The sequence below is a fragment of the Megalopta genalis genome, chromosome 2 (genome assembly GCF_051020955.1).
Source record: "Megalopta genalis isolate 19385.01 chromosome 2, iyMegGena1_principal, whole genome shotgun sequence".
NCBI classification, from domain to species: domain Eukaryota; kingdom Metazoa; phylum Arthropoda; class Insecta; order Hymenoptera; family Halictidae; genus Megalopta; species Megalopta genalis.
In genome coordinates, this window is record NC_135014.1 from 40,293,852 (window position 1) to 40,321,072 (window position 27,221).

At 34.8% G+C, this 27,221-nt stretch overlaps 1 protein-coding gene across 5 annotated transcripts in view; it reads left to right on the top strand.

Moving 5' to 3' along the window:
* The window catches only part of LOC117219489 (CCR4-NOT transcription complex subunit 6-like), an 816,126-nt gene that overhangs the window by 165,125 nt on the left and 623,780 nt on the right, over positions 1-27,221 (top strand). Inside the window, exon 5 of one of the 5 annotated variants that reach the window (XM_076519384.1) lies at positions 19,030-19,093. The exons of the other annotated variants lie outside the window; for them this stretch is intronic. The gene's annotated coding sequence lies outside the window, so the exon portion shown is untranslated. Of the gene's footprint in view, positions 1-19,029; positions 19,094-27,221 lie in introns of those variants that run through there. 5 annotated transcript variants of the gene reach the window in all.

Genomic DNA, 27,221 nt, shown 5'->3' on the forward strand with positions numbered 1-27,221 from the left:
ACGTTACCTTCGCACAGGGTTGGGGAAAAATAGATTTTTGAAATAGTACGTAGAATTTGGCAAGTAAACTTTTTTTGGCATGGTAGTTAATAATATTTCATCAAAGAGTAATGTTACACAGAATAGTTTTTAGAATAACGGTATCCTAAGTAATATGATATTGCAAATAAGAGGTTTTTATCCTCTAATTTTTTATTGTTCCATGTACTTACTTTTATCTATAATATAAGACATTAATTCTGTTTATAAATGACTGAAAATAATATCGATAACTTAAAACGTTTATTTTCTGGGTAAATAATTGGAAACGTCGTAGAAAATGAAATATGAGTTACTGATTCACCTTGTTTGCTTTAAATAAAGCACATCTTTTCAACATACTGTCTTTTAATGAATTTCTTTGATATATATCTTAAAAATAGATTTTTTATTGTGGGGTATTTTTTAAAACTTTGAAGTTATGTATATCATTATCATTGAGATACTAAAGTACAGTAAATTCTCCTCAATTGTTCTTCAGCTTGTGAACAAAAATAGACAATTTAAAAAGAGGAGGTACGATTATCCGAGGTGTGCGCCTCGTTTTTATAGTTGTTGACAATCGGTAACTATAAAAAGCTAGTCGCAAACCTCGAACAATCGTATCTTCTCTTCTAAAGTTGTCTATTTTTGTTTACAAACAGAACGACAATTGGGGAGAATTTATTGTAGTTCCATTTCGATCGAGTGCATACTGTTACTTGTACAACTAAATGCAGATGGAACATTGCATTGTTGTAATTGAATTAAAAAATTCTCGTTCATTATTAGTAACATAAGGATCTGATAGTTCGTAACCGTAACGATACTTCCATTCCCTGCACGTAGCGTCAATTTTATTAATTTGTTTTTAATAAACGGTATTTTATTGTCTTCTGGATTTTGGGAGTAAATAAATAAATAAAATAACTGGAGTAATGAATTTCCATTTTGGACGACTTACCGTTATCGCAATCACTCGAATCAGATACACTGCTCTATCCTTGAATCCGAGCGTAAATAGTAAATAGCATTCTCTTCGCAATTTAAACATTTAAAGAAATAATGAAATAGTATTTTCAAGTAGTGTTTACTTATGCGAATATATCAATGTTTACTATTCTATATCAAATTACTTCAAATTGTCCACAGTTCTGCCTTCGCGCCACAATGTAACATCCTCGAGTTTGTTTATAAACCGCGGGCGAATAAGCAAAAACTTTAAAAACGGTACAAAGGAAGAAGAGAGACCGTTCTCACGGCCGCTGAGATATTTCTCCAATTACCAGCGAGGTCCGCGGGTGTAAAAAGGTTGAAAACCGCTGATTTAGTCGTTGCCAATACGTCGATGAGACAAAAACCGTTTCGATGTATGGACCGGCATGAAAATTACGCGCACCGACCGAAAGAGAAAACTCGATTGAGTTGCAATGAGAATTTTTTTTTCGACCCGTTCCGTATCGGTGGTAGGCGAAGATGCACACCGGCGCCGGAACGATTTATTGTAATAAATGATCGCGGCCGCCGGTTTTTGTCGAAACGAAAACAAGGCGCTATTGGTTTCACTCGTTGAAAATAATGGCGGCCGGGTCTCGAGTTAGCCCGCGTGGTGCTGTGGTTGCGCGTTATTGAGAGCGCAGCACTGATTCTGATTGCTATGCAGGTGCATCGACCTGCTCGACGATTGATTTCGCACTTGCTTTGACACGGCACGCTTTCATGATTTGCTACGGTCTAATCTAATGAATTATGACGCCGATGCGCCATTAATCAGCTTGCGCTAGACTTTTCCTCGATGCCCGTAGTACGCGGCGGCACAGCTTCCTCTCGATTAACATGTTTCACCGGCACACAATGCTATATCTTTTCGTTCGAATCGATATGGCCGCCGCGCCACACCCCCCTCATTACGGTTCGCCTACCAAATCAATTTGTTTTACGGATTTCCGCGCCAAGGGCTATCCTCGCAGTTGATTGTTGACTTTTAACCAGAGATTGAAAAGGTTCCGAGTGTAACCGTTTCGGACTGTTATGTATCGGTTCCGATTGAAATGGTTTCGAAGAAACGAAAAAGTCACGTAACTGTTGCAAATGGGCCGCGGGTTTTTGTGCATTCGCGAGCAAGTGCGATTTGAAACAGTGAAAAAGTCGAAATAATTGAACGATGTCGAGATGCAACTCTTTCAACCAGGCAAAATTATGAAAGAAAGAACTATCTGGCTCCTCTGTCTCTTGCAATTGATACAGACAATTTTTAATTTGCATAAAAATCCATCTTAACCCCTTAACGCGCAGAAACGTATTAACACGGGCGTGCAAAACCGGCCAAAATGTGCAGACCCGTATATATACGGTCGGCGTCGCAACTTATGTCGCTAAAATGTTCAGATTCGAATATATTCGGGCAGTAAAAATAACTTAATAAAAACCAAGGAAAACATTCAATTTATTGATATTCATCGTGTAATTCTGTATTGTAAGCTGTAAAGTTTGTTTATTTGGGATTATAAAATATGGCCTTTTAGGGTGACACTTATAAGCATCTCTGACCTGGTAATTGTTTCTATCTATCTATATCCATTATTGCGTATCTAATTAGCGTTGGCACTTTTGTGAGTTTTGTTATGACTAATTTATTTATTACTCTCCAGTTATCTCCGATCTCTTTCTATTTTTTGCTTATTCAGGAATAAAATATGCACTTTTAGGATGGCACTTATGAACATTTAGTGTATTATTCGTGAGCAAGTCGTGAAGTAAAGTAGACGTTATCAAAGTAAATTTCTTCAAAGACAATTGTTTTTTATTTTTTACAAATATTATTAGTGTCAACATATAAAAACGTTTTTGTTTTATGGTGTATTTTTATAGAGAGTAAATTGGATTTTTAGTGTATAAAAGGTATGTTTTCTAATGTTGAAATAAGGAATGTTGGGCTATGTGCTGCACCTTGTTTTGAAATTTACCATACAAAAGAAAATTTTGAATAGTTTTAGTTTATTATATATTTTTCAGCTAATAAATATTATTATTATATTATTACAAATTTAGGTAAAATTAAATATTTTTCAGTTTTTTTTTCGTCTCCTCCTTCCCCTTCAAAATAGTAACTGGTAATTGAAAAACAGTACGATGGGTACAAAATTCGATCTGCAATGCGATTCAATATTCACTATAATTATTTATCCACTATTTTTATTGAATTTTTAGTAATTTTTGCATTTTTTTACATATTTATTGAAATTAAGGTCCAAATATGTATTTTCTTAGATAAAAAAAATTGATTTTTTTTGGTCGGTTTTTTTTTTTTAAATTGTGCATTAAGGGGTTAAAAGAGAACGAAAATTGATATACAGAGGGCGAGTCTCGTAACATGACAACATCAAATAACTCGTAAAACATTTGTTGTATGAACAAATTTTTCAGATAGAAGCTGCATAGCTTCTAGGAGGACATATAGTATTGTAGAAATTGTTCAATATTTAAACAATATAGAATATGTATTGATTAGGAAAGAACTAAACGTGATGAAAACAGGAAATATCGCGTTACCGTATCTACAACTAGGATTACAACTACTTCACTTAATTCTACAACTCGCAACGCTCCTCACTCGACGACTCTCGAACACACTCTTGTCCACTCCCAACACGCTCCTTCGACACACTGTCTGCTTTTTCCAAAAACGTGACAATCGCATCCGCCGGCTCTTCGTCGCCAAGGGTTTTTTTCATCTGACCCGACCTTCGCCAACGTTTCTCTTTTAATACAATGTCTTAAAACTACGGTCTCCTAAGCCTAACACTCCTCCTCGTCCTAAACGTACCCACTAAATTACGCGATACTACAGTATTCGAATCAGTTTTACGTTATTTTGCTTTTTTATTAGGGTGTCCCTTAAGTTCCTTCCGCGCCGCGCTACGAATGACTTTAACTGGCTGTGTTTATATAAACACGTAGGCTTATCTCTTGGCTGTTTAGAATATCGGTTGCAGTCGTCCCAGAGCCCTTTTAGAGTATGTTTCGTGGGTGTCAAAGTTCCTTATCAAATTTTTTCTGCGCCGTTCGATATGGATAGCCAAAATAAGCATTTGCGGCATGTTATGCTTTATTGCTTTAAAGAAAGTGATAGGGCAAAGGACACTGCAAACGAGATTTGTACCGTTTACAGTGATGGTTCTACGACTATTAGGACAGTCCGCAATTGATTTGAGAGATTTAGAGCTGGCAATTTTGATTTGAAAGACGAAGACCGCAGCGGCCGTCCAACAACGACGGATGCGGACCTTGTCAAAGATATGCTCGCTGAAAATTCGCGATATAGTGTGTGCGAGATAGCGGATGCCATTAACATACTCAGGACAACGGTACATAAGCATTTAATCAAGATGAGATATGTGAATCGCTTCGAAGTTCCACACCGTCGATAGCTGTTGACACCTTATGAACCGCGTCTCTACGTACGATTTGCTTCTCCAACGACATGGAAGAAATCCTTTCCTAAAGAGGCTTGTCACTGGAGACGAGACTTGGATTTTATACCAAAATGTGCATCGAAAACGAACTTGGTCAAAAGGAAATAGTCCCTCAATTGTTGCGAAGTCAGGACTTCATCCGAAGAAAGTTCTTTCGTGCGTTTGGTGGGACTGGAAAGGCGTAGTCTACTACGAGCTCCTTCCTCAAGGTGAAACGATCAATTCGGCTAAATATCGTAATCAACTCGATGAATTGAAAGCCACCATAGCAGAAAAACGGCCAGAATTGGCGAACCGACGCGGCGTCGTTTTTCATCGCGACAACGCAAAACCGCGTGTTGCGTTGTTCGTAAGACAAAAATTATTGCAGTTCGATTGGAACGTTCTACCTCATCCTCCGTACTCTCCAGACATTGCTCCATCCCGATTGTTACTTGTTCTTCTCGTTAAAAAATTCTCTCCGTGAAAAACGATTGAAATTCGTAAGCGAAATAAAAACGCACCTTGAACAATATTTTGCAAATAAGCCTCAACAATTTTGGATAGACGGCATAACGAGGCTTCCTGAAAGATGGAAGAAGGTAATAGAGCAGAACGGTTCATATATAACTCAATAAATCAACTTTAAACAATTAATATCGTGTAATCATTTCGCAGCAGAAAAAAGGAAAGAACTTATGGGACACCCTAATATCAAGTTATGAAGGTCAGTTCTTCGATTTTTCAAACGTAATAGTCAGCATTTCTTCCCGAATTCGGATAAAGCGTTGAATTTCTATATAAAAACGTGTTACTGTCAAATGGAGTCTAAGATACCAAGACACTCTAAGATGCCACTTCCGAAATAAACTGCTCGTATAGTCTAATTATTTTATTTTACCTCAAAGATGTCGCGGAGTTTCCCATAGAAGAAACGTTCGGGCCGCAAATGGTTAAACGAACGAAACTGCATGCGCGTGCAGTCTGCATCGGCGCGTGTGTGTTTGCACGGACGGACTTAGCGCGCTATATCCACGGATGATCCAGATTTAATCCGAATCTAATCCAATGAAACTCGACCGAAACCGGCGCCGATTATTTTAAGAAGAATCATTTTACGCGATTATTTATGGAAGTCACGCTTGCCGCAGGGCACACGTGCGCATATGAAAATCGTCAGAACGTGATGGTGTGCTGGCACGTTCGACCATCCGCCCACGGAAGCGGCGGTATTATTGTCCATTAACCATTCTTCCACTGGAAATCTGTAGAAATGGTCGGCGCTCAGTTAATATTCGACTCGGATGCGTATGCCCGAGAATTCGGAGAGCTTCTACGAGATCGGCACGAATATCGCCGGTTATCTTTATGTATCGGGTACTGCGGAATTATCGAGCACATTCGATTGCTTTATCAAAGCACCGGAACCTCTCGTTTTATCCCGGGAACTAGCCATGAATGATATTAGTTCCCACAAGCGACACAGAAATAGGAGCGGATCTTTCCAGGATTTTGTTCGACTATTTTCGCTTCAATTTCACCGATTATGTCTTTCCTTTGTTTTTAATTGAAGCTCGATTGGAAAAAGATAAATATATCATCGAATTTGGTAGCGGATGGACAGCAATTCCTGCAGGATTATGCTGTTGCAGAAATGTTCAAAGAGATTGAATACGATTTATATTACAGTTATTTAGAGATTGTGGATCTTCATGCAATGTAGAAACGGTCTGCATCAATTGCAAGAAACAGGAGACACAGCTAGGAGTGTATTTTTCCTTTTAATTTCTTTTTAATTAGTTGAAAATAGAATAATAATAATGAAACGTTGAAAATAATGTAACAAAATTCTTGAATCCTTTTAATGTTTCCGCTGCTCTGTGTTTCATTTATCCATTTTTGTTATAAATGCATAAGAGCCGCGGTCTAGTTATGTATGTTCATTAGCAGTTCTCCGATGCTAATTTCTACGCGAGAGAAAAAGGAGGACGTTAAAGAAGTGGCAAGTTTGTAACGAAATTTTTTAGTCGCAATGACCGAAAAAGTTCTTTCAAGTCCCATAGTAAATAATGGTAAATATGTATTGTGGAATATTTTTAGTGAAGCGTCTCTCGTTAGTTTATTAAGTTTTATTACCGATTAATGGTAATTTGAGTAAATATAATTCTGCATGTTATATAAATGTCGATAAAAATTTGTGTATTTATAAAACTGTAAAATTTATACACAGAACGATGTCATACGAAAATGTTGCGTGCCTGAAAGATTACAAATTTTGCAATTTTTTAACATTTTTATTTATTATGTTTTCATTAATCATAATTACCAAGTATTGTTAGAAGAAATCATTTAATTTCTTCTTGTTTCTTTCTTATTTCCAAATAAGATAATTGAATAATAATGTTCATATTTACACAAACAATAACATTCGTATTTAGTAAATTATGTTCCAAATCTTCGTAACGGGTCTGACACGATGTCATAATTCAAAGGCATAAATAAAATGATATCCCTTTAGCTGATGCTTCGTGTAAATTGAAAATTAAATGAACTTGCACGAAGTTCCATTATATCTTGTGCTTTGTCATTGTTCGAATCGTTTTGTGAATTCCCTTGAATGAATTCCCTTTGTTCAGTGGTAAAGAAAAATCACTGATCCGACTGGATTCATCTGATACCACAAAAGCGTGCTTCATTAATACCGAAGAAAATGAATTACGCTCACGTAAGGGTTCCGCGGATGCGAATCCTTTCAATTATGATCTGCGGTTTCATATAAATGGAAAGACGCGACTTTAATTCGGGTAGTTAAGTGCTCGTCGTAGGTTCAACTGATAAAGACGTTTATTTCCAACTCATGTTCTCCCGGGTTTACATTTGCTACCCAGAGGTGGATGCATTTAGTTCACCCTTTGGCGGAGCCATCTCCTAATACGTCAAGATTTTATCCACTCAAATGAAGTTTCGCAGTGCTTGCAAATTCAGAAAGTAAATTTTGCCCAATATTTCATCGACAAGAAATCTAATTGCGAAATGTAAAATTAAAACAAATAACTTTATTCTAGAAAACGCATTAATCGCACAAGTTTCGCGAAAGTGTTACAAGTTTTCTTATGAGACTACTGCGACATCTATATATTTATTTTTATTTAATTATTTGTTTGCTCATATTAGAAAATAAGTTTTTACTTTAATATATATAAATTTTATTAAGATCCTCAAAACGTATGAATGTGAGACAGTAATTAATGTCATGCAAGTGAACTTGTTAATTTTAATTTGATTAAATAAAATACTTTTATTTGATGACATTTTTGAGATTTTTAATCTGCCGTTGTTAAACAAGATTTGGAAATCGTTAGTGTTTTCTTGAATAATAATACTGAGATATTTAACAGAGATGTTTCAAAGCAAACCATTTGTGACCTTGAAATGTCGCAAAAAGAAAGAAATAAGTAGAACTGAATTGTGCAATTTAACGAAATTAATTCCCACGCGCTACGCACACACACAGACATGGACCCAGATCCGCAATTTTCCCCTATATTCACTTTGATTCGTCCAGTTGTATCTTCTGTTTTTAATTTAAGCTCGAATAGAATTTTCTCGAGATACTTGTAAAGCCTGACAACCGCATTTTCATTCCGTTCACCGGATTTCGAGAACCCTTTAAACACGAATGAAATTTCGGTAGGAAAGAATTTCAAGAACCGGGCTATATATATTTTTAGTTATAATTTCATATTTCAAATGGATGCAACGAATTACAACGGAGCCGTAGAGAAAAGAAGATTTCACGTTCATTTGGATCCGGTAAATGCATTTAATTTTCATTTCAGTTTGTCGCATGTAAAGCACATTCTGAATTTGATATATAAGTTTGATCGTTACAAGTCGTATTTATTTTAACGAAGGTGAATTCATCACGCGGTGCACGTAATCTGTATTTGCAAAAATGAATACCACGTTGCGAGTTTTAAATATCTGTTTATCTCGGGAACACAGCTGCAATCTGCACACGCGGCCGAAAAGTTTTGATTAAATGCTCGTAATTATTTTAATTATTATGTAGGATCATTTTATGCCGGCTGCGAAGTTTCTCTCCCGGCATGCTACTTTTGACGCTGTCAGCGCATTTCTCATCGTGCTTTCATGAGCGCCGCCGCCGCCGCCGCCGCGTTTCTTTTCTATCAGCACTGTCGTTTGTTCTTTTGATTTTCGAAGAGCGGACGTTTGTATTTCGCGAAAGCGACAAACCGTTTTGAGGCGGTGGTCATAAATTCCAAAGGCCGGAAATAAACGCGGAAAAAGAAGATTTAGGGGCGCCGGAAATGAGTATAAACGAGTTCCCATGAAGCCTCATTCGAAACGAGGAAAAATGGTTTAAGCGAAAACGTTACTCTTCAGATTAATTCAAAATTCCAACGTCGGCGATGGATCGCGGCCGGACAAATATCACCGTATAATTGAACAGGTCGGTGGAGGGTTTTTCACTTTTCACAAAATTCACTTGACACTTTCTCTTTTGAATATTGATTTAATCTGGACCCATTTGGAACCAGAGTATAAACGGTCAGCTCAAAAGCTGACCATAGTAAGTCCACTTTTTTTTGAAAATTAGTTACGCAGTGCAAACAACATTTTTATCATAAAATCATTTGATCGATAAATCGATATAATCGATTTAGCAGTAATTATTTTGACCACGGTATGACTAAACAAAAAATAAACACAATTATAAATAACAATAAAAATAACGGAATATTAATATTACTTATTTTTTTAAATTTAATCACAATAAAACTTGCGCGTTGCGTTATCAGTGGTATTATTATTTTTTACAGTTGGTTTGCAAAATCTTGGTGTGGGAATAAAAAATTGGTATGAAATCCTTTGCCATCAGAAACGAGTTGCCTTATTATTTTATTCATACCTCTTACTGTTAGCGTCGATCAAAAGAGTTGTATGTAATTAAGTAAAATATACCAAACCTGTTCGATATAGTTTGGTAAAGTTTCGGAAAGAAATGACAAAAATCCTGTTAAATCTGATAATTAGAGAAAATTCAACAAGGAAGGAAAAATAAGAAATGAGGCTGTGTTTATAAAAAATTATTAAGAAAACAACGCTTTTCCTCAAATGTAGCCAACAACGACGTATCGCTAAACGACATTAAAACGGTTAATCTTTTGATTCCCGATGCTTGGCCGAGCTCTTTAATTAGCTGTTTGTGGTGGCTTTGCATTCCGTTTTTGTGTGTTGTTGTCTATCTAATTTTATTGCGACGCGTGACCCCAGCCGTTCACCGACCCAACCTACCATTTTATTATACTTCCGTCGCATCCTCGACCTGTCCGCTTGGAAAAAAACGATTCGGATGGGTAATTGTTTTCGGCCTTCCAAAAAAGAAAAGGAAAACTAATTTCTTAACGTTCCATTTGCCCGTGGAACAGTTCAGTTCGATTTGAGAGAGCGACGCGTGCAGTACGTCGAGGAAACTTGTGAAGTGCTGTGCATCATTTCCACTTTGTGCGAAATTGCTGCGAAAAATTTGTGATAGTAGATTTCAACCCGTGCACTACCATTTCTTTCACAATTACGTTGATCGTAACGCATTTCTGATTGCACTTCTTCGTCCATCCCACTCGCAGAGCCGTCGACGAGTCATTCTTCACCCAAGAATTAAAGTCTTATCGCTCAGTATGTGTCTAATCGTGATCTTTTTATTGTACAGGGTGCAGTGGAGAGTTTCGATCTACTTTAGTATATACAAGAAATCAAATTTTGTTTCGATTTAGAAGAAATTCTTAACGCGCATGTACGCATGCACTAAATACGCATTATGTACGACATGTTCGTCACGAGTGTGACTCGTACTTACAGTGTCAAGAATCCACGAGATTCGACGCGACCGAAGGAATAATTTCAACGAGAAATTTCGTCGTTCGGCTTCTCCGTTTCACCGAGCAACTTTCCTCGATTTCGTAGAAACTTTATGATCCGACAGCGACCGCGAGTCGCACAGTGTTCGAAAACGTCCATTTAGACGCGAAGAACTATATTTTACCACGAAAGTGGACGAATCCCTGCAAGTAAATATTTCAACGATGTCAACATCAATGGAACATAATTATTAATTAATTTTAGCATTATTTCATGTTAGATGAAGATTAACCCTTAAATGCATATTGTTGCCAATTGTCTACATTCCAGTTCCACTGAATTTTATTCAAAAACCTGAGTACGCGCGTTTCCGAACACACGTTGATAACAATAGACAATAGACCATGTGTGAAATAAAAGACTTGACATTACTTTTGGCGAGTAAGTTATATGTTTTTTGACATTTGAACGTGGTGGGTGATAACTTCCAGGTTGCAAAGGATTTTCACGGACCGAGTGCATCGAATGCAAGGTTGCTTTGTGTCGCAACAAAAATCGCAATTGCTTTGCTGCATTTCATTTATAAATAATGTGAAAATTCCTATTCTAATAGATAATATAAATACATGACCGTTTGTTTACGTCTACAATAATTTTAGTAATAAACGCATATTGTTGCCAAAAGTCTACGTACAACTTTTTTTCAAAATAAATACTCAATATTATTGCCTAGATTTTTTTATTTATTTTTTACGTAACCTATGACTACATTCCTATAAAAAACGATCTTTTAAAATTCAAAACAAAAAATCATGCATTTAAGGGTTAAACGATTCAATGAAAGATGAGAAAAGAAATATTTTGTAATAGTTGTTACAATGTTACGAAACATTTTTATATAACGCGTAAAAATATCGAAAAATATAGTAGAACATTTTGAAAAAGGAAAGGAAAACAATGAAATAATCTTTTCCAGGACGCTCCAATGTTTTCATTTAATTTTAATGCTGTGTTGAGATCAAAGCAGCAAACTCAGCTATTGCGAGTTCACGATAAATGCTACCTTTTCATTCGAGAGGATTTGATTTCATTGGACGCAGTGTAACACGTGTAATTTTCGTAATTATAATACAGTAAAGACTCCCTTATGCGAATATTTTTTTTTACAATACTCTGGTATCCAAACTTGCTACTATCTGAGCATTGTATTATTCAAATGCGTTATCAGCTGGCAGAGAAGTTCAATGAAATTTTTAGATTCTAGAATGTTTTGGTGTTATGATATTACAGAAATAAACGTTCAAATAAGAGAGGTACTATTGTATAAATATTCACAATTAAGAACGTTATAAGTCATAAGTTTATGGACAGTATCATATTACATGATTATAAGTTAGTTAGTTGCACAAATAAAAACGAATTTGATTACTTTTGTCCTTTTTATTATAGCGTTTGTAAGAAAAAACAGAGCTACAGTGGCCCACAAAAGTGTTCGCACACCTTCTAAAACGTAATAATTTTTTTAAAACTTAATTAAATGACTTGAATTTTTTTTAGATGATAGAAGGACTAGTCTAGTCTCTAGTCTAGTCTCTAGTCTAGTCTCTAGTCTTTACTAGTGTACTAGACGATGATTAAAATGCCTCTTTTTTAAATTTTATTATTACTTAGGATGACAAAGAAGGTAAGAAACTCTCGTTTTTAACTTTTTTATCTGAGCTTATAGCAAAAATTTAAAAAATGCCTTTCGTAGATCGCGGTAACTTATGTGCGTGTTGAAAATTTGATAGAAATCGGTGAACCCAGTTTTTCGTCAAAATCGTGATCTGTGATTTTTGCCATTTTTAGTTTGTTATGACCCATAACAATGTCAACTGATATCGATAAAATTTTCACCATGCATGTAAGTTATCAAGATCTACGAGAGGCATTTTTTTAAATTTTCGTTATGGGCTCAGATAAAAAAATTAAACGAGAGCTTTTTCTATTTTTTTTGTCATTCCAAGTAATAGCAAAATTTAAAAGAATCATTTTGGTCATCTTCTAGTAGACTAGTCCCGCTATCACCTAAAAAGATTCAAGTCGCTTAGTTCAGTTCCAAAAAAGTTATTACATTTTAAACGATGTACGAACACTTTTCTGGACAGCTGTATTATAATTTATGCCAGGTTTCCGGGGTTCCGACCCGAATGCGCGGCGCAGCATCAACGATTTCGATTTTTCCGCGAACAAAGTCTCTCCAGTTGCATTTTATACGTGTCGTAAGAAGTGTCGGGCGACTAAATCCTAGTGACATTAAGAGGCTTTGTAATCAAGCGAGTTACGATGCGCGCATACCTTCTTCGGATGAAAGGGGAATCAAGCGAACGTGAGAAAAAGAGGAACTGCAGGGGGGGAGGGGGGGTACGGCAAGCGAGAAAAGAGAGAAGTCATAACTGGAGAGCGGCACAGTTATCGTATATGGGTACAGATCTCGGTTCTAATAACCGCATGTACAGCTACGTACGTTCCACATAGGCTATCACGTACAGACGAGATCCTACTTACCGGCTGTAACGCTTAAAGATACATACGTGTCGGCCCTGGAACGGCCGAGACCCGTGTGTCACTGATGATGATGTTGATGAACGGCTACGACTATAATTTCTGCGGTAACGCCCCCATTGCCTTGCAATTACTCGCGCGAAATGAAGCGGTCAGTTTATGTGTTCGTGCGGCGTCCACGGTGGTGCTTAGCGGAATTAAAGACACTCCGAATCAATTGCGTTTACGTGTTTTCCGCGAAATCGAGAGATCGCTATACCAACAATACCGAATCCGGCATCTGATCCTAGAACTCTTATTGGAACAGCGGACCGGAAAATCCGATCTTTCGGAAATTCTTTCCGGCGCGCTAGCAGTCTTCCTTCAGAAATTTGTTTATTTATTTGTTTACTGTTTATTTTAACGTGGTCGCGTTAATTACGGAGTTATTAATACGGATGGTATGTAGACACGTTAGTAGAATACACGCGTGGCATGAATAATCGTAAACTTGGAGTAACTTTTTTTCATTTTTGGTGACATTTGAATAAACGCTTGACAAAACACTTGTATGTTTCTATATTAGAAATGGTATAAAATAGAAATATGCAAGTATAGTCTTTTTTTAGTTTTTCTGTAAATATCAGTAAAAATGTAAAAGTCTTTTTTGAGTATATAATTTATTTTAAGTATTTATTTATTTTAAGAGTATATAATTTAATATAATTTTGAGTATATAATTATTTACAGCACTGTAGGTGACCTCCTTCAGCTGAGACACCCGGTATAGTTAACAAAATAACCAAACGAAACATCATATTTGTATATTTCAAATAAAACAAATGTTTTATTATGTTTCGTTAGAAAAATATCGTATCTGTATATTTCTATACGAGAAATAATAGAAATTATAAAAAAAGAATAGTATTTTTGCTAAGTTTTCGTGTAGACAAGCCCTGTCATAAAAGTACTCTTATATTATAAGTATTTGATCCTCGTTTTGAATGTGTAATATTTTGTAATTTTTGGTAAGTTTGTAATCTTTAATGTATTAACAAATCTCGTATGAGATTTCAATGTTAAGAAGAACGAATAACGTGCAATTATAGTAGTTCAATTCGTATTTATTACATTGACTGTCATAGTAGCCGTATGTAGGTGATGGAATTATTTCTCAATATTTAAAAACTGAATTTTCGCGACCACTTATATTATTTAAGATCAGTGTATTTGATTTAGTATCATTCATTTAAAATTTCTAATTTTTATTTCATTAAATAAATTATTTTAGTTCTATGGAATTCTGAGACTGTTGAGTTGACAGACAAAATGTTAAAATGCTTTATTTTGGAGAGAACTTCGTCACTTCCTTTTTTTGGAAACAGTTGTCAGTTATGAAATTCTGGTTAATTTTAGCAGCTGCATTTGCCATTCTAATTTATGAGTTCCATCTGCGAAACTACAATTTTCCGTCTCAACTTTCAGGAAACTCGCATAAATCGTTTTCTTTTTTTAAGGAATTTTGCAATTTAATTTTTTTTAAATGTCTTTATAAAATCTTAAGATAGAATGTACAATGTTTTCGAAATATACTGAAAATATACTGAAATATACTTCTAACTTTAAAGTCATCCTTTTCGAAACAACGTTTTCGAAGCTGGTTGGCGTAATTAAAAAGATCAAGTTGAAATTTGAACTCTTCTGTTAAGCAAGAATCCAATTATTTGATCTGTGATCAACACGGTAGTTTGTATAGCTTTTTTTTAAGCTTAAAAATGCGAATAATTTTCCTGGTTAAATTAAACATTTGAATTTGAATAATTACCATTCTGTAGAAAAAAATCCTTTTCCGTTGATTGTAGTTCAGAAAATAACTAATCTCGTTAAAAATACAATTATACGATTGCCGTTCTTCAACACGTGCTTAGTATTTAATCGTTAAAAAAGGGAACATATCGAAGCCTTTAGACAATACACATAATTTATTTTGTATTATACAGACGAATTTGTAAAAACTTCATTTGCAGTAAACAGCGGTGCTTGAAAACAGAAATATCGATAACCGCGTAAAAACTTGCTCGTTTTTTGTGTGTGAATTAAAATGAGATGAAAAAGAACAGCACTCGATGGATTCTAGATTTTCATCTGCAAAATGAGCGTGCAAAGTTTGTGACAAAGTTTGTCCACTGGTTTTTGAAGTACCATGGTCACGATTTTTGGAAATGGGATTTTATGAAATGCTTTCAGAAATCTATATACTTCGAACGATGTATGCGTGTGACTTTGTTAATTTTATTTGGATTGACTAGAAACTTTCAGGAAATATTATTAGAGAAATACTTCAAAGAAAATGTCAAAAATGAAACACGACCCAGATTTAAAAAAAAATGAACTAATAAAAGCACCTAAGTATTAATTTTTTAAAACCGTATTTATATCGCTTTTTAAGAAACATGAAAGCATTTGTTCGATTCGAAAACAACGACAACATCCAAGACATTCTAGATTATTGTCCAATTAGAATGTAAAGTATAAATAGGATAAGAACATCATCAAAAATTTTAATCTGCCCAAATATGTTTATCGTTCAGCCAAGAATCTGTAAGAAATACTGAAAAATAAAAATATCGTTTCATCTGATAAATGCAATTTTAATTGCTGTAGAAAATCGTTGGATTTTCCAATTCGCGATGTACAATAATTTCTCCATAATTCGCGCTCAGATTGCGCACAAAAATGGACAATTTGAGAAGGGATTATTCGAACCTTGCATTTCATTTTTATAGTTGTTGACAATCGGTAACTATAAAAAGGAACGGCATGGCTCGAATAATCGTATCTTCTCTTCCAAAATTCTCTATTTTTGTGCGCAATCTGACCGCGAATTAGGGAGAAATTACTGTAGTTTGCTGTCTAATAATTTGAATAAGTCGAAAATAGTGCAACAACGTGATAAAATTCATCTACGGACTTCACAGTTTTGTATTTCACGTAATACAAATAAACTCATAAAATTCATAGTCTAACAATGAATCTGGAGTGCATTGTAATAATATTTCCGATACTTTAGAACTGTATTACGTTTAAGCGATTTCATTCAAACGAGTTAAAACGAACGAAGCAGTTCTATTCGGACATTTTCTTCGCACGTGCTGCGGCCTGGAAATTTTATAATTAATTCGTTGAAATCATAATTAAGTTTCATCGAATCGTCACTGAAAATTTAATTAAAATGGGGTGACCAACTGCGAAAATATTCAACGGAGAGGTAACAGTGAAAACTGCAGCCGTGTAATGCGAAACGAACCGCCAATCGCGAATCAATATTTCTGCGTTCGCTGCATTTACTTACATGAAATTATTTTGATGGTAGATTGCGATTTTCAGTTCAGCTGGGGATGTAGGATTCCGTTTGTATGAAACAGTTTGAATAACTGGGTCGTAAATTTAACAGAGATTCACAAACATTTGCTCAGACATGATAATGTTTCATACCTTGTGAATTTGGAAGTGAATTTACGGGAACAATCATGTTGAAACTCTTATTGACTCGATACTTCCTTTGTTAGATAACAAAGGTATAATACCGAGAACTTCGTCGATAATAACTTAAATAATTCTTTTTGTAGGATAGAGCGATAAATAAATCGACATATTTAATCTTTAATAAATTGTAAATGTAGACTGTGTATACATCTATGCGTATGCAGAATTTTTTAAATAATTCGAAGTAACTGGGATTAAAAATAAAATCATTCTTCATTTGCCAATACTTTTCATAAAAATGAAGAATCAAATGGACTTTTATTAAATTCCTTTAGATCTTCGCCATTTCTTGAATACCTTCATGCTCCGACGCATAAAGTTCCTTTATTCGGCGATAAAGGAAAATCACTGATCCGTATTTGCCTGATACCATAAACGCATGCTTTATTAATCCAGAAGAAAGTCAATTAAACCTGAATTCTGATTCTACGGATTCTACGATTGTGAATCCTTTCAATTATGATCTGCGGTTTCATGTAACTGGAATGATCGCGACTTTAATTCGGATGGTTAAGTGCTTGACGGAGGCTAGTTACGATATGTTAGGATTTCCTCCAGGCAAATGAAGTTTTACTGTTGTACCTGTAAATTGAGTAAGTTAATTTTGGTAAATATTTCGTCGACGAGAAATCCAATTGCGAAATGCAAAATTAAAACAAGTGACTTTATTTTAGGAAACGATGAATAACGGTGTCTCGCTTGAAACTGTATAAGATGTTAAAAATATACATATATATTTATATTTATATTATTTATTTATATATGTATATATTATTTATAGTTTTGTAATATTTCGTGCTAAACAATGTAAGTTGCTGTTGTATACTCGTAAAATCGCCGCGCGTCGTCTAGATTCGTTCCGACCACCGAGTTCTCAATATTTTCAAGATTTTGCGCGCTCTTAAGTACGCGACAGCAATTCACGTATCACAAAGCCTAAGGTGCGACACATCAGTCTAAAAGTCCGCCGAGATCCGCGCCCCTTTTGGGTCCAGCACCCATAGAGGATTCGCGCCTCCATAAACAGCGCGATGGGTGGTTGCGACTGATTTTTAAAGCGACTGCTTACAATGGGCACCTTGATTTGCGATTTGTCAGCCACGTCGCCGCCCCTTTAGAATACTTTTCTGCAGGGTGGAGCACTGTACAGGGAATACCTAAATATCCATGCTATTTATTATCGCTCGAGAACACTCCACGGAACAAAGGTACACTATTGTAAACGGAATATGCAGGGTGTTTCGCCTAACTTCAGCTGCGAAAAATAGAGGATATGAAACGGTGCGAACGAGCAAATATTCTCATTGGTTCCACTCATTTTACTTGTTCTTATCAACGCCAAACCTATCGTTCGCAATTTTTCCAGCTGAAATTGTAACGATTGTTTCTGCAGGTTCCAGTCTAAGAGACTGAGGAGGTCATTTTTCGGATTTTCTTTTGTGACAAATGTAAATCAGACGATGATCTGGGGTTTTCCATGTGTTATTATGCATTTTTCGAGCATACAAAATATTACGTAAATTTTGATTTTATCTAACTATTAAGAATAAACGGTAAATAGGTTGCATCCGTGACAAGGAAAGCTATACCAGCAGTCAGAGATATCTGTGTAACTTCGTGTGCCCATTCTTGGCAACTCGAGCATTGAAACCAGTCTTTATCTTCGCTCTCTAAGCAAATTGCAAACGCAGTTTCCTTAGCAGCATAATCCGGCGAAATGGCTTAGTTTTGAATAGCTTTTACGGTCCGCGTTTGTTTCCTTTAGCTTCTGTAAGTCATTAGTTTTGTTAAACTCATTACTACTATTCATCTTTTCCTATTCCTTCCACGAGTGAAACCTCTACTTATTGAAGCTTTACGAAAAATGAAAATTATCTGCATTGACTACGAGAAAGTAGAGACTAGATACAAAAATCGTAATTCTTAAAATAATTTCAGTCAATTAAAAATAATTTTAGCGAATTAAAAATGATTGACACTTCAAAATTCTTTGAATCTTATACTGCTACTTCAAATTTCAACCACTCGGTTTTGTCATAAATGCATAAAACTCGTAGTCTGTTCATTGCTAATTTGTTCGTAGCCGATAATACTGTTTATTAACCCCTTGATATACCATTTACTTAGTAATCACTGCGATTAGAAATTTTTCGATTGCAATAATTTCTTAGAGGGGAAAGGAAATTGATGCTTATTGTGTGCCTAAATTACAATTTAATATAACATCTATAACTAACTAATCTAATAACATCTATACTCAATAAGTTATTACTAAAAATTTTCCTGACGAGTCGGACTCGACAAAGCACACACAGCAAAGGGTTAAGTAAAAATTCAACAATTTATTATTTTAGATACTGTATAATTTGTTATTTCTGTTGTACTTATTTAAAATATACATAAAATATAGCATAAAACGAGAATGGATGAATCTTAATATTATACTTAACCCACAATCTTTGTGCAACTATTTAGTCTGCGAAATAAATATGTGATATATTGTTTCCTATTACTTTATACGTTTGTATAATATTATGATACTTTTTAAAACAGTAAGCTATATACTTTCAACTATTAGTAATTACTATTTCTTTTTATGTTCCAGGTATGTGCCTATTCTCAGTTCAACTGTGCATTATGCAACATTTTTTTCGTTTTATAAGGTATGTATATTGACCATCTTTAACACTTTGTTTATTGACTTCGAACATTTCAAAGACTCATAATACTTTATTTAATGAAATAAATATTGAAAGATCGAAGTACTATGCAGATTCCAGATTCTAGATTTTGCAGATTCTAATCAAATTGGTTACACCGAATATGCGAGTATACAAATTCGTTTTTCCATCTGGATAGATAATTTCGTCATTTCGTCACTTGACAAATTTTCAAAATGATTTTAGATAGACTTATCATTTTTTCGCTGAACAAATTCTAATAATAATTTCAAAATCGAAGATCAACACTTGAAAATTTCTTTAAAAAATTCTTTATGTGCGATAATAATTATATTCGTAGTCCAACAGAGATTTATTGGATATAATGTAACAAGTTCTCTTCAAATCATTATTTACAAGAAAATTATCGAGCTTCGTTTACAAATGGTTTAGTCATTAAAAATCATAAGATTCGAGTCATAAATGTGTCGAAAACAAGTCATAAAAACTGAGCCATCCTACTGTAATCTTCTTGAAATGCATCTTTATGCCACAACACATTCGTTTAACTTATTTTATTATAAATTGTGTCAGAGAATAATAAACAATCACACAATTCTCCTTGCATTCCCAAAAGAATGCGAAATCGGCGAGGTTTTACAACATGAAATTGTACAAATGTAATTAATTGCAATATAAATTAGGAACATTAATAAAGGAAATAGAACAAAAAATTGGTGGATAGAAACTAGGTGGATCGTAGAACAAAAAAAAACCGTATTATAGCTAGAGCAACTAGATGGATAGCCATCAGCTATGTCCAAAGTTTCCGAATAAACTCAGCCATTATGCATTCTAGTTGTTGTTTATGCGCGGATTTCGGCGAATGCTCGGTCGTTTATATACACTCTTCAGTTCATCCTCTCGACGTGTTTCCGAACATTTTAGAGGAACGTTCGCTTTGTGACCGAAAGTCTCTGATACCAAGGTTCGTAACATACCCGGGTGTGTTTCATTCGGCATGTTAGCCATGGTGGAATTCTCGAAGAATTCTTCACGAAGTATTGTAGAACCCAGTACAGCTGGCGTAGTCTGACTTCCTGCAGTTTGCAGTGCCCTGTAATAGTGGAAAACGGTGTAAAACGTCTTGTAGTCTATCTTACACGAAGTGAGTTTCCGGTTTTCATTGATTTTTCTTACTGTGCTTGCTGTCTTTGCCGTTCGGCCATTTCGCAAATAACAGTAATCCATAAATCGTCAATTTTCAGGAGTTTTCGTCACTCGTTGTTTAGAGATCTTACGACTGTGGATGCTTCTGCGAATTCTAGTTTATTTAAAATGAACTTTCAAAGGTCTATTTAACCCGAGAAAGATAACCTACGTCGCAGAGGCGCCTGCGAAGACTGTTGATTTTTGTTAATTTTTCATAGAGGTCTAGTGATTTAAGTTTAAAATTACTTAAAATATAAAAAAATATAATATAAATGCATTTTATTTTTACAATAATGCCAAACCTTTAAAATGACTAGATTAACTTAAATAAATAACCATTGTTAGTATAAAATTGACGCCTTAGAAAAGCATGCGCCTCTGAAGCGTATGGTTATCTTTTACGTACGTTGTCATATGGTTATCTTTCTAGGGTTAAAACGAACATTGGTTGTATATAACAAAAAATTTAAGTGATACAGTATTTTCAATTGATTAGAACTATTAGAAGAAGAACTATATTTTTATTCAGCTCTAGTTTCATGCATTTGCTGAACAAAATTTGTACTTCACATAAAGATCCTACAGATTTTATGCATCTACCTGACAAACGTGTAAAAAACAAATATAGAACAGTAGAAGGATTCAAGGTATTTAAGAACATTGATGCATGATTTTCAACTTCACAATTAAAATAAAATAATATTTCAAATAAGTCATAAAATTTTAGTAAATAAAATATTTCATTCTGATAACTCACAGCTAAAGCGTGAAAACAAATATTTCATAATCATAATCTAAAACATAAAATAGGATATTATTTATTTTAGAACCATAAAGCATAATATAGAATACTTTCCATAGTTTAACGAGACAACGTAAGAGATCATTATGTTCGCAAATGACATTTATCGTCTTTTCAAATACGGTTATTCGCATGCAGAAAAATGCATCTTTTATGTACGATTATAATGTAGAGGAAAAGTATACTTCGTTCGTTTTCGATTACCAAATTAATTACATTTTACACTGTTATTTAGTAAAATAAAAGTATATTATTTGATGACAATCAATTATAAATATATAAAATATTTCGAACTATGGCACAAATATTTTCAGTACTTTTCAAATGAAACACTATTTGAAATATTATCTTAAACATTTTATTATGACGATTAAGATATTTTATTTTTTTAAAAGTACATTCTCTTGATCAAATAAATATATGTGATTCTGAAAAATATACGCACGATCTAAAATGAACGCTTACCAGTTGCCATTTATGATACTATTTTACCGAGTTCTGAACTTGCTAAAATTATTAATGGAAGAAGGAAACTGGCTACTGCTTCTGACAAATGATGCAAATCATTTTTACTTCGCCTAAAGCTCCGCTGTCTAGTAATCCTAGTCCAAAGTGAAATTGTTACTTTCGACCCCGGTCTTCCGTGCAACAAATCAACATAATAACCGACCGGAGAACGTACGAATGTTGCGATTATTTGACCACACGGTGGAATTAACACACTATACTTTCCCATTAAATATTCTAGGAGGCTACGATGAGTTTTGACAGAGACTTACATTCTGCTTGACATGATTGCCTCGGAATATGCAAAGCAGCCAGCCCTGTCCGTTATGTTGATACGGTGTTACTGGGTGCAGTATACACGTACGCGTCATAAAACGCCATGTACAGGTTATGTACTGCTATGTAATTACTGAATCTTTGCGATTCCGAATGTTCCACGCGTGTACATCATTCTCAGCCTTTAAATCGTTGTTACCTACATTTCGCCTACTGCCCCCCCCCTCTCTCCCTCCTGCACCCGCACCGTTCCAGGAAAAAATAGATGCGAGTCTTTGCTTCGTCGCGTTAACGAAACAAAATTTCGCTTCCGCGCGAACGAGTAGTAGCCGCTGTTCATAAAGTGGCAATTAGAGCAGTTCGACGAAGATTATAAAATCGTTACGGGAATTGAACGGAATGAAACAGTTCCGATAATTATTCGCGATGATGGCAATTTTATGAATATTTAACTACCGTGGGGATGATTTAATTAAATTTACACGTAATTATATGAAATGCTCGTTTTCGTCGTTTAAGTGCAGCCTCGATTTATTAATGAACGCGCCAATTTCTCTTGCAAGGATACAAGTGAAATGATTATTAAACTATAATTAAATAACGTTTCCCAGTGTAGTAGCTACCACGGCGTGTTATTTGCAGTTCGGTGATTAGGTAAAAAACCGTGTCCGCCATGTTTCCGTGTAAATGGCGTTTAAAGTGACAGTTTAACTAACTTTCGAATTCATTATTGAAGGTCCGCGCGGTCCTCGTTTTCCCTCTCTATTCACTATCTTGATTAGCTTTTTTCATAAGAAACGCGATTACGGTTACCCTACTCACACTCGATTGATGGAGTTTAATGGTTTCTCCGTAGTAAATCAACTAAAGTGTTTCCTTCCGTTCATTACAGGGGCGTAGTTACAAAGAACAACATTCGTGTGTGCTGTGTTAATTATGCTCTCGATACAGGGAATCTGGGCCCCCCTAGTCTAATTTTTCTGTCCTACTATTTCTTTCTACGTTTTTCACAAGTCACACGCGTAATAATAACAAAGCAAGTAAATAGAGTAAATTAGTAATAATAACAATGTTTAATTCAGCCCATACTTTTATACAATAATGTTCTTTGTATGATTAAGCACACTCATTTCACCGTATAGCGAATAAATCTCATCTGAGATTTGAAAGCTAATAATAAAAAAAGAGTAAATCAATAATAAGAAAAAGTAAATTGTCTTCGTGTAATAATACTACACTGATGTATGCAACAAACGAATCTGGTCTACAATTAATATAATATTATTATTTTATTATCATTTCTTTCCCTGTTTTAATTATTTGTTGATTAACGCTTTGATTTAACGTATTCTTTAACAAACGGGCAAAATTAAATCATTGAAAATAATATGTAATAGAATACAAGAAGAATTTCACACGATCGTCCGGATTAATTACGAAATAAAATAATATATTCGACAGCAAAATTAAAGCGAAAACAATTTTTTGCAACTCCGTATAGGACGTTGTACCTTGCACTTTTTGCGGTATCGCGAACATGTCCTCAGATTTAGGTCACTACTGTTGTGGGGATATGGTTTTTAGATTAAGTTAATTAGAATTTAAAAAGAAATCATGATTTTATAGTAGCTTTTAACTACCGTTAAAAGCTACCGTTCAAAGATCGACGATTGTTCGGCCAAAAATTAGCGATGCTTTAATTTTGCGTGTCTCAAACGATATTACTTCTGAAAAGTGATCACAAGCATAGAAATAATTACCAAACGAAATAACATGTTATCTGAAATAATATTTCAAATATGACCATGTCTGAACTCCAACAACCCATGAATGAAAAACAGGCATCGTTCGCGTTACATGAACCGTTTATGCTCTAGTAAAAAGTGGTCTTGTTCAAACAATTATTTCTCGTGCAGGTAACAACAGGAATTAGCTTGTTCCTGTAGACATCTATTATTCGTAATAATGAATAGGGTATTAGGAACCGGGTCATCTGTTGGCAGTATTCATATGCAGATTCCCGGTGCATAGACAGCTTTTACAACCTCCCAATTAGCAGCGCGTATTAAATATCCCACGGAGCATGATAATTTAGCAGTGGGACGATTAACGGTGCGGACGCTCGAGTTGAAAGTGGTTGAGACAACATCGGCCACGAGCGCACTCGAGCTCTGGAGATTTTAAGATCCATCATCGTCGATGGACACACCCTAATCCGGAAGAGTCGGCTAACATCGCCGGCTCTAATTGTGTCGTGACCCGTGCCCTTTAAATATGAAAATCCCAGCCCATTTCAATCAGCCGCAACCAGTTCAACCAACTGATTCATCATATGCAAGTCGGCTGATTTATAGATTAGGATGCAGTTGCGTTAGAACTATACCGTGGATTACCGTAGCGATGTTTGAGTGGCTAAATTCTAAACGCGTGTTGTTTGTAAGCTGTTTTAATCAATTCCGGCATGTGAAAATTATTACGTTCATGATAACATCTATGCGCTGTGTTTTAAGAACGATACACATCATTTATATTTAACATGTTGGTGTTCGTTTCTTTATATCATTTTTAACTGAAAGTTAGTTTGTTTTTAAATACGGCTTCTAAGTGACACCAGTTCAAAATAGTATATTTGTACATTGATAATAAATAATATTTTGATAAAAGTGAGAAAAGAAGTAGATGTTCCTAAATGGACAAACAATGGTTTTTAAAATTTTATAATATGATTAATTTCACGAATTTTTATGTGTGAAATTCACGAACAATATACGAATGTAAGTTTTTTTTAATGTTTATGTTGATATAATAGTAAGAGATATATAGAATATGTTGCTAAGTGGATGAATAATGAATATTAAATTTTATAACATGATAGATGTATGTCATGTATAAAATGAAATTGAGTTGTTTTTTTAAATACAGCTCCCCTAAGTGACATATAATTTCAAGATCGTATATTTGTACATTGATAATAAATAATATTTTGCTGAAAGTGTGAAAAGAAGTAGAACATGTTCCTAAATGGACAAACAATGTTTTCTTAATTTCACAACATGACCAGTTTCATGAATTCTTGTCAAATCTAAAAAAACAAGTATAAATGATTAGCGCTCATGTTCATGTACTAGTAATATTTAACCTTTTCCTTTCGATAAAACCGAATAAATTAAAATTAAATATCAGTGAAGTGAACAATTTTGAAAGTTAGATACAAAAATCTTGATACAAATTGACCTGAAGAGTCATTTCATTACAGAAATTAAAAATTGTCAATGTTAATTGTAAGAAACATAAATTAAATGTCTTTCCTCTTTTAATAATTGTAACAAATTAAAAGTAATGTAACAATATCCTCAAATTTTCCTAATGTCATTAGTAGACCGCGAATTTTTATGCAAAATATTGTCTCCAGTAGTTGCATGAAATAGAAACTAAATAATGAATTCATTCTTTCTTTAATCGCTTTAATTTAAAAACAAACCATCGACATTTTTAAGTTCTTTAAATTTTTCTTCTATCTTAAATTGCAACCACTCAATTCCGTCATAAATGAATAAAATCCGCAGTCTAGTCAATTTTTCCGAAAATGTGTTACAATGTCAGTCTATTAATAACATCAATACATTGTTCGCAACCTTTTCAAACGGCCAAAGATAAAAAGACAGTCTCGTGCAATTAACAAAAGATTTATTTCACACAAAAATTCGCGCCATCTGTTCATTCTAATACCTCGATTGTTTCTTTGTTTCCCACCTAAAATTAATTTAAAGCTGATATACATCTAGCACAAAAGAATTTGCCCTTTTTTTGGCGTGGCTTGCTCGTGATCGCAGCGTAATTTCCCAAGTTCCTTTGTAATCCGCGACTGATTAATATCAGACAGTTCTTTGCAGGGCTGTAGTGCCCTGTATACCTGCAGACAGAGATATAAACAGTCTAGAGAGAGCAATGCGATCCCGTTTCTTGGTTTCCTCGTGACATATCACGAAAGGTTTCGCCATAATGCTACAATGTACCTCGACACGGCTCCGCGCCGCTTATTATAGTCGGACGGTCGAGTTAAAGGGCAATCCTCCTCACAGAAATCGAAACAGTTTTGCGAAAGTGATTTAGTTTGACATCAAGTCAGACTTCTGGAAATCTATGACCAGCCGGTCTTCTCACGAACAGATTGTTCGGTCACGTCCTGCCTCGTATTACCCTGTAATATGGGCAATCAAACAAATGGATTACTTCTTCCACGACAATCTGCATTGTTAACAAAGATATTGTATTCTGTTAAATATCGTAGAAGTAATCTTAAAAGTGACTATCGTGGGAACAGCTTGGGAAAGTCTCTTTGCATGTGTTAATACTGTACAGAACACGTGTATCGGTGGTACAGCTTGGTGGATTTAGAATAGGAAAAATTAACGAGCAGTCTGCGAATTTATACATTTATGAAAAAAGTAAGTAGGTTCGATTAAAATTAGTAGGGAGATTTAAAGAATTTAAAAAGTTCTCATTCTATTATATTCGATCTAATAAAATAATTAAAGGAAAATGAACTTTTCATTTAGTTTCTGTTTCTTACAATTGATATAGACAATCTTTGTTTAGCATAAAAATCCCTAATCTTTTAATAAGATCTCATTTTGCAGCAGCAAATATTTAACCTTTTTATATATAACGAAATAAGTCAGTATATAAGTAAATAAATAAGTTTGTATAGTAAACTGTAAACTCGAAACAAGCAAATATCAATTAAGAACCAAACAATGACAGTTATAGAACCGACATAATATCGCTTCTCAAGAACCGAAACTGAAACCGATGTAAGTCAGAAACGATATACCTGATAACTGTTACGAAACTATTTTGGTTCTCTATAACTGCTTCAGTCAGAACCGATGTATAGGGTGTCCCACAAATTATGGTACTTCCAGGAAATGAGGTTCCCGATTTTCCTGAGGTTCCCGAGGTTATTTGAAGTAACCTTTTCCTCATCAAAATAGCAATCCGCGGTTTTGTTTACTGACCAATGAGAGGTGAGATCGGCTGGCGCGAGACGGCCGAGTCAATGAGCGGAACTGAGCTTGGTCCGCTCGTTGGTTCGGCCGTCTTGCGTCATGCGAGCTCGCTTCTCATTGGTCAGTGTTGTTTTGTTAATAACTCGTGAACGATACTTAGGAGGAAATTTTTGTAAAGGAAAATGTTATACTTCGAATGAGCTCAGGAATCCCTCATTTCCCGAAAGTGTCATAATTTTGGCACACTCTGTATAACAGTTTGAAACAGTTATTTTCGGAACCTTTTCAATCCTTGGTATATAATGAAACAATTTCACACGCAAATTAAAAA